Genomic DNA, 14,258 nt, shown 5'->3' with positions numbered 1-14,258 from the left:
TTCAGAACTCTTTTTGTAGATTTAGCAGGACCAAGACTTAGCCATACTATGTTGTCTGATTTTCTATACAAAGCAGTAACAGTTAAACGATCTGCCGCTTCATAGGCACCACATTCTCTATGAGAGAGCATTTTTATGCCTAGGCTGTACAATTTCTGAGATAGTGTTTCGTCTGATGATAAGTCATCCCAGAGGTCTTGAAGCTCTGTTTTTTCTGCTTTTGTTAAGTAGGCTGTAACATATCGTGCAACAGCAGTGGAATTGTCTGAAATGTACTGCACATCTATGTTTGCATTCCATGAGAGGGCAATGATTGCATTGTAATCATTGATATATTTACATTCTCTGGTTCTTTTTATGTAGTATGTGTTCTTAGGTGATTTACCTTTCGCACTATGTCAAACTGAAGACCTGATGTTGTTCACTTCACCTGTTTCTGTAACTGGTCTAGGGAAACCAAACCGGTATTTGGTGTAGTATTTTCCTTTGTTTTTGTATTTGCGCCGACAATATTTGCCACATTTGTGTCTTTGAAATTGTAAAATCTGCCCGTGCAGGTCACTTTGTGTCCGTTGTGAAGGGATTTCACAAGTGACATATTTTTGGATTAACTGCAAAACAGTGGCATCAGTGTCGTGACCAAATTTAGGTGCACCTTTGATCCATAAAAGCATGTGAAGATGTGGTGCTCCTCTCGCTTGGTATTCTTTTCTCCGAGGGGAGGAACAGTTTTATTGCAAATAAAATGTAGCATAGCAATGAAACGATGATGGAAATATCTTGACACATTAACTGGATCTAGAGAGCAAAGTTCTCCAGGTGTTAATAAATGTATGTTGGTTTTGTTGTTGTTTGATATGCGTAGGAACTCATGTAAATCTTCCCAAGCATATTCTGCACAACTTAGTGTAACAAACCAAGTCGGTGGTCCAAGGTTTCTAATCATACACCGTACGTCTCCGTGCTGTCGGAACCAGTATTCTTTTGTACCACGCATGTTTGCAAACAAATTTGTTATACTTGACTGTAAACCCTCATCTTTTTCTTATACTTTTTGTATTAATTGCGTAGCTGACATATTTTGAAAGTGGGTTCCAGATTTCAAAATGTGTGCAACTCCGTAACATAGGGTTGCTAGTTCACTTTCAAAGAGAAGGTGGAATATGGATTCCACATTTTGTCTAAACCTGGGCTCTTGCGAATACATTTGTAGTGAGCGGTATTCTGATGCCGTAATCTGAGTGGGTCTATCATCGTACCTTCCACCTTTGCCAGTAGGAAATAGCAGTGGAAAAGCACGTGCTTCTATACTCTTTTCCTATATGCTCATTGAGGAACCTCTGGTTTGTCGCATTTGGTAAGTTTCTAGTGCATCATCTATGCTTTCATTGGAATTCAATGGATGAATTGTGTACTGGTTCAAAAGAGTGGATACTGCAGCAGGATCCAGAAGTTCGAATTGTCCAGTTTCTGATGACTCTTCAATTATTTCAGTTGTTTCCCTTAAGCTTTCTTCAATATTTATTTCCTTGTAGTATTCGTTATTGTCTTTTAGATATTGCAAGACTTGTCTAACTTTATGTAAATCCACCAGTTGTTGCCAAATTTGTTTTTCTTTTGTTGGTACACCATTTACCAAGACAATTAAAGAATGCTCTATTGAACGTTGCACTCCTAGAGTGTGTACATTTTCTATAAAATCTAATAGCAAATAAACTACTTTGCCATGAATGCCTTTCACTAATTCAGAGGGAGGTAATTTTGCTGTTTTTGGGTAAAGGCGTATAATTGCTTGAAATGGATGAACTGTTTGAATTATGATGCTCTCGTACAAATTGAGTTGTTGCAGGGTTTTTGGTAGTGGGAACAATTCTAAATTATGTGCAATAGCACGTGAAGGTCTTTGGTTGTTGTCTAGTTTTGTAGTGCAGTAATTACAACATATTAGGGGTTCACTTATTTGATATTTGTTTTCGGCTAAAAGGTAGAGAGCTAATTCAAACCATTTGGAATCTTCATTGTCTTCTATTTTGTATGCTATGTCTATATTTTTTGTGTTCCTTTTGTAAAACGTTCTGCAGCAACACACACACACATGGTTTGGTATTTCAGCTGATGCACTTTTAAATTTTAGTATTTCTTTTTTGTATGTGTGTAATAGAAGTTTGCTATGTGCAGAAATGTTGGTAGTCTGTTCTAAAACTATTGCATTTTGTAAGTGACTTTCACTTCCAAAATATTTTCTCTGGATACGGTCAATTTCTTCTTGTAGATATTTGGGTGTACCATGCAGAACAGTGTTATTTAAATTGGCTAATTCTGAAGCTAGAGTTTTAGCATAGTATATTCTATACACTAGATTTCTTACATTTGAATGATTTATTGATATCCTTTTGATATCATGGAAGGTGCTTTTGCAAATAGGTCCAGAAATGCAGGCTAATGAATGTTCTTGTGGTCCTGTGTATTTGCGCACTGGTGATATCCATATTTTGCAGCACTTTAATTTTAATTTTGTCTTTACCTTTCACATACTGATTGAGGAACTGACGTAAAGATTTCAAAGATTTGTTAGGAATGGCACACATTGATGTGCACGGCCATTTGTCTACTGGACGATCTGGTTCAGTCGAATCGAGAGGTAATTCTGAGTTTTCAGGGGATACTTTTGTAAGCAGTGTTTCTTGTTCCATGATGCTATTATTGATTTTTCCATACCCTCGTCCACTGATATGGATGGCAATTGTGTTTGTTTGATTTTGTTTGTATGCTTCTTCATTAAAATATGGTTCTGTGGTTGTTGTGTGACTCCATTGACCTCCACAAATATATAAGAAGTTATTTTTGTTCACATTCCGTTTATTGATAAGTTTCTTTTGCAGTTTGGTTCTTAGTTTTGTTAGTGGTTTCATTTTATTTAACACTAATATAAACAACTTCCTTTTGAGAATGATTGCACTGTCCACGAGAGCTTGTAGGATTATTTTTCTATGGTAGGTTTTAAGGGGTGAGGATGATTTCGGTCCTCTTCTCATTAGATTCTGAAGGACTATGTGGCAAAACATTTTTGCTAAAATATTTCTTTTACTATAGGTTCTTGTTACTATATCAGGATTAATAGGAGCATTGTTAGCAGTACTGGTAGCCGATTTTTTGTGAAGAGGTTTGTGCTTGGTGCCACATTTTGTTGGAGGAGGTAGTTGAAGCTTCCTTTGTTTTGCTAAATGCCTGTATTAGCTGTTTTGGTCCAACGTTCTCTACAAACTCTGCTACAGATGGATGCTCTACTTCTGCGTTCCTTTCTACAGACTTGCTTTTTGATAGGCATTTTTTGGGGTCTGTTGAAAAAAAGAAGGCATGGTTTGGTCTGTTGTACAATGTATGTGTGCTGTGTGCATGCGTGCATGAGTTTGATGGACAAGCTCTGGTGGTGTGTGAATGTGCATTGGCCTCTTACAATGATTTGGGAATGCTATTTTTCTGTTTGCATACTACTACAATGTGCTTCAGATGAGAGTAGAAAGTGGGCTAGTGGTGAGGAGAAGCATTAAGAGTGAACGTACTGGCATAAAATTGAAACAGCTATTTGTTTTCTAGTACTAACATTCTAAGGGATCTGTATGTTATTTGAGTTCCAAACATGCAGGGATTTGTGAGTCATTCTGCCTATTATTCTTTGTTTAATAAATGGCGATTTGTGGGTAGAATGGTTCAGAAATCACTGTTTGCTTTGGTGCGCAAATTAAATACATAACCCACACAGTGTTTTTGAGGAATAGTTACAATATGAAGGTCGTATTGTACTTATTTATTTGCAGAATGACCAGATTTCTTCTGATATGTCGTTTGCAGTGTAGATGCTGTTGATTTTCAGGAGAGTAGTCTTCACTGCGATTGTAAAAAGAAGAAGTTAGTGACTTTGTGTGTTTAAAGCTGTGATGTTACTGTACATGTTAATTTTGTATTTTTCGTCAGAGTATTCTTCTTTGATATTTCAACACAGTGCATGTGTGCCTTTCACTTCACTATGTGCTGACGTTATATGTTACTTGCAGTATGTTAGTTGCACGTGCTTCAGAAATGCGTACAATTTTTAGGTTACGAAAATGTCTTGTTTGTTTGTTTGTTTGTTTGTTTGTTTATTTATATTGCGCACCAGACCCTTAGGTTACCGGGCGCAGCAACAAGTATATGCGAAGCTTACAATGTTACAATGTTATATAAATGAATTTACAATATTACACCATATTACACAAATTACAAGAATGTACAGATAAAGAGTTGCCGTATTTACATGAATGTACAGTTAACAATATACAGGATAAGCAGTAATAAACATAATGGTTGATGTCACGTCAGGGTGCATTAGGTAGGACTACACTTGTGAGTGTTCGGGTGTTGAGTCATTGTTGGCGATAATGTGTTTGATAAGGTTCCTTCTGAAATGGGGGAAGGGTTGGTCAGCTCTTAGGTTAGGTGGCAGGGCGTTCCACAGGTTAGCAGCTTTCACAGGGAAGCAGACGCCACCAATTTTGGCAAGTCTGAATCTAGGTACTGCCAAACAATTGGAGTTGGCGAGTCTCATGGGTCTATTAGAAGTTTTTCTTTTTATTTTGTCCATCAAGTAGCTGGGAGCAGCATTATTTAAGGCCTTATGGGTTAATGAGATCATTTTTAGCTGGATTTTATTCTCAGTAGAGAGCCATTTATGTTGCCGCCTAGTCGAGGAGATATGCTCCCTCTTTTTTATTCCTAATGCAGCTCTGAGAGCATTATTTTGTAGAGTTTGAAGTCTTAGGGTAGTGGCTTTATTGGCGCTACTGTATAGGGCATTACAGTAGTCAAGTCGGGAAAGAATTAAGGCTCTGGCCAGGATTAGGCAGCTGGTATTGGACAGGAAGGGCTTGCCTGCTCTGATCAGTTTACAGGTGTAAGCAGTGGTGGCGGCTAGGGAGTTTACCTGTTTAGTGAAGGACAGGGTAGAGTCGAGATAAAAACCAAGTGTTTTTACTTCCCTCGAGACTTTAATGGCATTTCCGTCTATGCTGAAGGCTGAGTAATCCGGGCCCAATTTGTTAATATTGGCTTGTGTGCCCAGAATGGTCAACTCTGTCTTATCATCATTCAGGCAAAGACCGTGAGTGGCCATCCATGCCTGAATGATGAGATACACTCTATTCACCAACTCCTCATCCTCGCTGTGATCCCCAGAAAGTGGGAAGAGAATCTGTGTATCATCTGCATAGTTAGTGTAGGTGATACCGAGATTGTCCAGATCATCGAACAGAGGTTTGGTGAATATATTGTAAAGGGTCGGAGAGACGCAGGATCCCTGAGGGACTCCACAAGTAATGGGTATAGGGTCAGCTGCTGCCGAAGGGGAAAAGACTCTCATAGTTCTCTCACTCAGAAAGGATTCTATCCAACTGATAGCTTGGGTGGAGAAGTGAGCGGCAACGTCCAGGTGTTTGCAGAGGACTTTGTGGTCCACAAGATCAAACGCAGCTGAGAGATCTAGTAGGAGGAGGAGGGCTGTCTTACCCTGATCTCTCAGTTCGTCTATTTGGGCCTTTAAGTCAATCAGGGCTGTTTCCGTTCCGTGTAGTGGGCGGAAGCCAGATTGTCTAGATCCTAGTAGTTTGTGCAGTTCAAGGTAGTTTTGAATCTGTATATAGGCCACTTTGTCCAGGATCTTTAGCAGAAACGGAACTGTGGTGATTGGGCGGTAATTGGTGGGGATGAGAGGATCTAAAGTTTGCTTTTTAAGCAACGGGAGCACCCAGGATTGTTTTAGGTTAGCTGGGATGATGCCTGTGGAGAAGGATGCATTTACAAGTTTGGAGATAAATGATGATAGGTCTCTGGCAGCGTCTTTTATTAGCTGTGCTGGGCAGATGTCACCTTTGCAGTTGGATGGTTTGAGGGTGAGGATGATTTTTTCAATCTCAAGTGTGGAAGTTTTAGTGAAGGAAAATTTGGTATGTTGAGGCATGTGGATCGCCTTAGGTGGTGACAGTGTAGGGAGTTTAAGCGAGTCTTTTTTCAGTTGAATTTTGTTTTGGAGGGTAGTAATTTTATTAGTTAGAGCATATTGGATGTCAGAACACCAGGTCTGATCTTTAGTGCAAGTGTCTGGTATGGCAATAGGTGACTCAAGTTCCTTTAGGATGGAGAAGAGTTCCTTCATACTTGATTTGGAGTTAGCGATACGATCGTTGTATGAGTTTTTCTTAGCCAGACAGACTGCGTTTTTGTATTGACGGGAGATAGATATTAGGTTAGCCTTGTTCTCAGCAGTTGCACATATTTTCCAGTTGGATTCATATTTTCTCTTGGTGAGGCGTAAAGCCTTGAGTTCGGGCGTGAACCATTTATTTAAATGGGCTTTGGGTTTACTTGTGCGCATTTTAAGTGGGGCAATTTTGTCTAAAGTATCAGTCATAATTTTGTTATACTCGTGAACTAAAGTGCCGGGGTCTAAATTGTCAGGCAAGGCGTTTAAGGTTGGAAGAATAGCGGGTATGACATTATCTATTGTCATATTCTTTTTGTTTCTTGTGGGGCATGAGAGTGCCATGGGGACGACTGTAGAGGATGGTTGGGAGGTTAGGAGGTCAAAGGACACTAATGAGTGGTCAGACCATGATAGTGCCGAGATAGATGAGATGACTGTAGTACAGTTAGAGTCAGCGACCCAGTCTAATATTCTACCTTTCGTATGGGTAGGGTTGTTGACTTTTTGGGAGAAGCCTAGGGAGTTAATAGCTTGGGCGATGGTCGCGGCATGCACATCTGTTTTGTCATTAAATGCTAAGTTAAAATCCCCTAATACCAGCAATTGAGAGGTGGTTTTAGCATTGAGGGTTAGTAACTTGTGTAGATCCTCTTCGAAGGTCCCAAGCGGGCCTGGAGGTCTATAGATTAGGTGAATGGTTAGGGATTGATTATTATTTATAAGGAGTTTAGCAGTGAGGGCTTCACAGGATTGTAGCGTTAGTGCAGGGGTTAGTCTTAGTGAGAGGCTTGATTTAGAGATAATGGCAATTCCGCCTCCGCGGGTGCCCTCTCGGTCTTGTCTACATATAGTGTAGCCGTCAGGTATGGCTAACATGAGTGAAGGGCCTGCTGCCTGGTGTAGCCATGTTTCAGTTATAGCAATGAAGTCCAGGTTATTCTCAGTGATTAGATCAGCTATCTCAAGGGCATGTGCAACTAGTGACCTGGCATTGAGAAGTGCTCCTTTATAGGAGTGATCCTTAGTTTCCTCTTTGGTATGTGTAGGATTAGGAGTGTTTTTAGCGCTGGATTTTGTCTTGGGCACAGATATTTGGGTGAGCGTTGAAGCTCGGGTGTGGTTGGAAGCGTAGCCTGTATTGCCAATTTGATGTTTCATTACAGATTTTGTAGGAAGGAGGAGTCGTCTGGGTGTCTCATGGAGTTTGTTAAGTCTAGCGCGTAGTTTGCTATTTCTATCGTGGGTGGAGCTAGGCTTGGAAGTGTAAGCTAGAGGTTCTGACAGAGCTTGGTGTTTAGAGTCAGTGTATGCATGAGTTTTAGTAATAATATCTGGTGATATATGTGATAGAGGTGCATGTGAGTATAGTGGGGTCTCTGTGTAGCTGCCCAGCTTGCTAGTAGCAGGAAGTGTAGCAATAGCCATGATGCAATAGAAGCTTAGTAGGCTGGACATTGTGCGTAACTAGTACTTAGTTTGGTGGGTAAGTGGTTTACAATACAATGGTCTCTGGGCGACCATAAGGCACTACACAATATCACAGTGGTCTCTGGGTGACCATAAGGCACTACACAGTAATACAATGGTCTCTGGGCGACCATAAGGCACTACACAATATCACAGTGGTCTCTGGGTGACCATAAGGCACTATACAGTATCACAGTGGTCTCTGGGTGATCATAGGCACTACAGTGGTCTCTGGGCGACCATAGGGCACTACACAGTATCACAGTGGTCTCTGGGTGACCATAAGGCACTACACAATATCACAGTGGTCTCTGGGTGACCATAAGGCACTACACAGTATCACAGTGGTCTCTGGGTGACCATAAGGCACTACACAGTATCACAGTGGTCTCTGGGTGACCATAAGGCACTACACAGTATCACAGTGGTCTCTGGGTGACCATAAGGCACTACACAGTATCACAGTGGTCTCTGGGTGACCATAAGGCACTACACAGTAATACAATGGTCTCTGGGCGACCATAAGGCACTACACAATATCACAGTGGTCTCTGGGTGACCATAAGGCACTATACAGTATCACAGTGGTCTCTGGGTGACCATAAGGCACTTCACAGTATCACAGTGGTCTCTGGGTGACCATAAGGCACTACACAGTATCACAGTGGTCTCTGGGTGACCATAAGGCACTACACAGTATCACAGTGGTCTCTGGGTGACCATAAGGCACTACACGGTATCACAGTGGTCTCTGGGTGACCATAAGGCACTTCACAGTAATACAATGGTCGCTAGGTGACCGTGGTGCCGGTGCTATTATCAGATGACAGCATATTGCAAAGCAGGGCAAGAGCATGGTTGGTTGGCTATGGATTGTGCATTGGAATATTTTATGTTGCAGTTCAAGAGCACAACGGTGCATGTGGGACCTTGGACGTAGCAATGTTGGGAGGTGCTAGATCAGGGCTCTAGCTCGAAGGTCGGGAGTGGATTGTGGAGGAGGGGGGCAGTATGCTTACCCTGTAGGTGGACGGCAAGGGGTCCTGGCTCTAGGCTCGACGGTGTAGACAGGCTGAAGACAGGCACAGTGCCTTTGTGGGTGCCTTCGTGGTGGGCCGGCTCCAAGCCTGCCGGCTTGTGGTTGGCTCCCAAGTAGGGGAGAGGAGCCAATCACGATGCTTGTAGGGCTGTGGGGCCGAGTGGAGTGTTGTGGCAGTGACGGTCGGCCATCTTGAAGTGGGGCAGACCTCGTGTCTCCCAATGGTGGCTAGATGCACTCCAAGTGCAGTAATGGGGCAAGACCTACGTGGATGTGGTCCCCTGGGCAATCAGGAGCGGCGCGGATATATTAATAAATAATCCGCCTCGAATTGCAGAAAAACGGCACGCTCGCGCTCCGAGTTGCGAGAATCATCTGGTCTTGTTTCTTTTAAGCTGGGTTACCTATAGCAGAGAGGTTTGTAAGCGATAGTTCATTACAGTAAATGGGGAAAAAATCTGTACTGGCATATCATAAGTATGATTTCGAAAAATAGGGAGACCCTCGAAGGGAGATGTCACAACAGCAATCGGGAGCGTTTACTTTTTCTCATACGATCGTATTGGAAGTAGCATTTACGTAGGCGGTACACAGTAAAAAATTGTGCCATTTTCTAATGGAAAATCGAGTTTCCCACTAAATAGGGAGGGTTCTAATGTATGTATAGGTTATGTGGGAGACTGTAAAATCGGACATCTTGTACTTAAAGGGTGACTGTTGGTATGTATTGGCTATGCAGATTTAGTGGCATTAATTTGTTTAAAAGAAATCATAAGGGTTGCACATGTTCTCTGAGTAAAATATGCATACCTGTAGTTTATACGCATGCATATGCGCATGGATGGAGCTGTACGTAGAAATCTGCGACAATTGCACAGTAGTTTTTGAAGTAGGTGCTTTGCAATGATATTCGACTTGTATTCAGAGTGATCATAAGTACATTTGAAGTGCGAAATTTTGATGACAGAGTTAGATGTAGGGATAGTTAATGTGATTGGTGGATGGTTGTGTGACTGCTTAGCTGTGTCCAATGAGGAAATGGAATCGCAAGTGATGTGGAAAGGGTAGAAGGACTGGCTAAGAGTTACATGCCGCACGTAGACAACGCTTGTCCGCGGGTAGGGCGTGTCACATACGGGTTTCTACAGCAAATCCAGCATGGAAAGGGGACTCTGGCCATCAGCCAATCAGATGTTCACATTGTTCCTTTGTGTCGAAAGACGGTGCATATACTGAAGATGGCAGAGGAGCAGAGGGTCAGGGCTTTGGTCCTTGGAGATATTGTTGTCCAATGTTTACAGCTCTATGCCAAAAGTAGGCATGTGGCACATCATTTTGATGTGAGAGGAGTGGAGGTGGTGTGGAGCGCTGAGACTGATCGCAATGTTGCGGCACTTCTCCAAGTTTGCACCGAGATGCGTACGATGACCACTCCTCATGTGGTACTTTTGCACTACGGTGCTTGTCATTTGGGCTACTTGAGTTCACGTACTTTGTTGAAAGATTTGGAACAGTTGGTTGAAGTAGTCATGAACATCTTTCCGACTGGGAAAAATAATTTTTTCTGCGTTACTGCCTAGAGGAAAATGGGACAATAGTTCTGTTTTCTGTCCTGATCAAAGTAGTGGGAGGTGTAACATCAATCGCGGCATGCGTGCTTTTATGTTACGTGCTGGTATGTTTTTCTGCAGCCACGAGAACATTGTTCCCAGTAATGCAGCTTATTTTGAAGCAGGTGGTGTTGCGTTATCTTCTTTGGGAAATGCTATGTTTTTTTGGAATGTGAGGCTTGCTTTGGAGAAGGTTCTGTAATGGTTGTAGGAGTAAAGTAAGAACAAAAGATATAAAAAAAGAAACAAAATAAAAGGTGTCTGTAAGGCATCTGCCCAAAAAAGAAGGCTCTTTTCAGAGCCCACCTTCAAGGGGAAAAGGGGAATAATATTTAAATGTACAAATGTCACACTCTGATCCTGTACGTGTCCGCGAGTATGGCAGTAGTTTGGAGGCGGCGCTTATTACCAATGGCGATTTTGGGGTGGAGACGCATTCAAATGAGAATGTGCGAAGGTAGGGATTGGTCAGTAAATGTCAGTGGGTGTGTTCTGTATGGAGACATTTAGTCAGAACGTCTTTTCCCTGACAGGAGACCAAACAGCCATGGCTCTGTGTGCTCGAAAACAGATTATCTGGATTTTGGGAGACTCATGGATACATAGGTTGAAGGTGCATGCAGAAAGTTGCGGTCTATCGGCAGATCTTGGATTTCCTCATGTGGAAGTGCACTGGCATGGCGTGCATGGAATGAGGTGGCTGAACATGGTACCTCTCTGCGCTACTTTACAGACAGAGCGTCATCCTGATATACTTATCATTCATTGCGGAGGAAACAGTTTAGGCCATGTTTCTGGAATGTCTTTGAAATTTGCAATGAAGGAAGGACTTGCGGAAGTCATGGACATGTTTCCAAATTGCCAAATAGTTTTTTCCTGTATTGCACAAAGACAAAAGTGGCTGCGTTCTTCTGCATTTGGCCCACAAATGCAGAAAGCGAGGCACAATATGAATAAGGCTGTTTGTGCCTTTCTAAGAGATGTTGGCATTTCCTCATTCCACAATGAAAACATTTTGTTTCGCAGCTCTTTCATATTTCGCAGAGATAGAGTGCATCTCACATACGCTGGCAATCAGATTTTTCTTTGCAATGTACAACATGCATTGCAACTTTTTTTTTAATCATAGTCACCTATTTGGCAATCCGTTTTTTCCAACCTACAGTTTTTGAAGCACTCACAACCCCACCGAAAGGCTCTTTTCAGAGCCACCACTTACTCCCAGCGAAAAGTACATTGGTTTTGCTTTGCTTACCCCCTCCATTTTTGAGTGTCCTACGACTTTCCGCAGACTTTTCAAAAAATGCGAGGGGGCCTACGACGGTCACTTGATGGTTCTATTGCTAAACTGAGAAAGGCGGCTCTGAAAAGAGCCTTTTTTGTAATTATTGTAACTGCTTTTATGGACACGACAAACTAGGAGAGGAGGGCAAAGGAGGGTAAGGAAGGGACACCAACCACGGGGATAAGAAGGGCCAGGTGTAGAGAGAAAGATATACGGTGGGCTTTACTTAGGTAGGGAGCAGTTCTTCTGGTGCTCAGTGACCGTAGCCTCAAAAGTACTTCGAAGACTCTCCCCCCTGCAGAGTACTGCGTCACAGTACACACACAATATTGTGACCCTCGAAAGGTAAGGGTCAACAGCATCACAAATGGCTTGTGAAGCAGCTGGAGGGATGCGCTCCTCCACAGGAGTGTCTCTTGTGGTGAGAGGATCGGACACAGAGGATGCTGTGGAGGAACTCAATCTACTACCTTCTTCACAAGGCACCACCTTGCCAATGTCCGCACTGTGGAACGACGTTAGGTGTCGCTTCATGGTTGTCGTACCAAAGCTGTACGCACCAGGTCTCCCGTGACTCAGCACCAACTGGCACTGGTTGCACCTGACCAGGTTCGCACGTGCTTTCAGTACGTTCTCAAAAACGGAAAACAACCGTCACACTCCCGGCGAGTGTTTGTAGTGCAGTGTTCCTCCAACTCATTCTCTACTTCCTCTTCTTCCTCGATCTCTACATCCTCACCCGTATATATCCCTCTGCAGGCCCTTGGGAAGGTGGTGGCGGTGGAGGGTTTGGGGGTGGTGCTGAGGCTAATGCAGAAACAGTAGCCATGGATGCCATAAGGATTATTTGCCTACTGGTCGCTACAGTAGTAAAGGCAGCACAACTCTAACTGCTATAGCCAGAAGCACAATGAAGATGAGCTTGGGGGTGTGGCCATTTATAAGGTTCGAGGGGTGCGGCTCGTGACCATATTGATCACTCAAAAGCGCTGCAAAAATTGTAAACAACACATTCACAGGTAGAGCTATTGTATGGGACATGTCAAATGGTGATTTTATACTGAACAATAATTTCCCATGCATGTGTAAGTTATTTTGCAATGTTGCGGAAGCAGACAAAGTGCGCAAATTAGTCCACACGCTCAGCGTGGATGCGGTCACATGATGACGTCCTGAACATATCCACGAGGGAAAAGCATGCCCGCTGGACAGCAAATGCAGACTAACAAACATGCGCATGCGCGCCAGTGTTCTACGGACAGTGTTCGGGTCCTGCAACTAATTAAAAGTGCGACACAAGTGAGACGGACAGTTAGGGACAGGGGGGATGTTTGCAGTACTTATGGGTTTACTGCGCATGTGCGTACCTGATCTGATGACTGTACGGACAGGTCCACTGTCCTTAGGACACCTCCATTTTGTTTGACAACGAACATGCCGGGCACCACACCTGGTCTACGGATGGTTCCATCTTGCTGCGGACGATACGGACAGATATAGTGTCCATAGGACACTTCCAATTTGGCTCATTTCCATACATCCCGCCCACCTGCTATGTTCTAGGAACATGTTTTATCTCGTTTGTGAGTGGTACGGAGAGGTATAATGTCCTTAGCACGCCCCATTCTGTTAATTTACGCACAACTTGCACAGATGGTGCCTTCTAAGATCAGTTCCATCTTCGTTGGCATTGGTACGGATAGGTGTATTGCCGTTAGAACATCCATATTGTATTGCTTACGGCTAGCTCGAACAGGCGCGCTGTTCGCGAACATTTTAAGTCTTTTTAAAAACACTTTCTTTACTCAAACCCTTACTCTACAACAAATATACAAAAACTTTCTAAAAACAATAACACTTCAATCAAGAGAAATACAGGGGGATGCAGACAATGACACGTATATAGGGGAATTAGGGTTCAACACAGGCAGATTGTGAGGAGATGATTTGTGTGGGGAAGAAGGGATGGATGTTTCATCAAAACGTCTATTTTCTTCTTGAAGGTTTGGGGACAGTTCACTAGGGAATGGAGAAGGGGTGCAGGTACAGGTGGGACAGTGATAACGTATTTTTCCTCTGACAAATTCCTCCACAAATTGTCTTAAACTGTTAAAATTGTCATTTACAGGGTAATTCATAGAAATTCGCACAAAAGTGGCGCACGCGGCTGGCGCACAGCGTGCCCGTGCGAATGTCTGCGCCAGCCGCATGCGCTAAAATCAATTTCTGCGCACAGCATATTCATGGATTTTCGCATCCAAAACCAGCCGTGGCGCAGCGTGGCGCAGTGACCCTGCAGCAGCCGCAGTTACGCCCCCAAGAACGCCCCCGCGCAAGGAAAAGTCTTCAAAATCCCCAAATAATCGCAAAGGGCTGCGCTAACCCTGGACCAGTTCACAGGGCTGGCAAACAGCAAACGCCAAGCTGGGAACGTGTATTTCACTGGTTTGCGGGAAGTTCCTCACGCGATTGTCCTGTGTACGTGTGCATCAGGGGTGCGTGGGAAGTAACACACGCAAAAGCAGCAGGGTACGTGTATTTCAGGGGTGCGCGGGAAGTATCACACGCAAAAGCAGCAGGGTACGTGTATTTCAGGGGTGCGCGGGAAGTATCACACGCAAA

Source organism: Ambystoma mexicanum, chromosome 3p (assembly GCF_040938575.1).
Source record: "Ambystoma mexicanum isolate Mex_15411 chromosome 3p, UKY_AmexF1_1, whole genome shotgun sequence".
Taxonomy (NCBI): domain Eukaryota; kingdom Metazoa; phylum Chordata; class Amphibia; order Caudata; family Ambystomatidae; genus Ambystoma; species Ambystoma mexicanum.
This window is presented reverse-complemented; position numbering follows the sequence as displayed.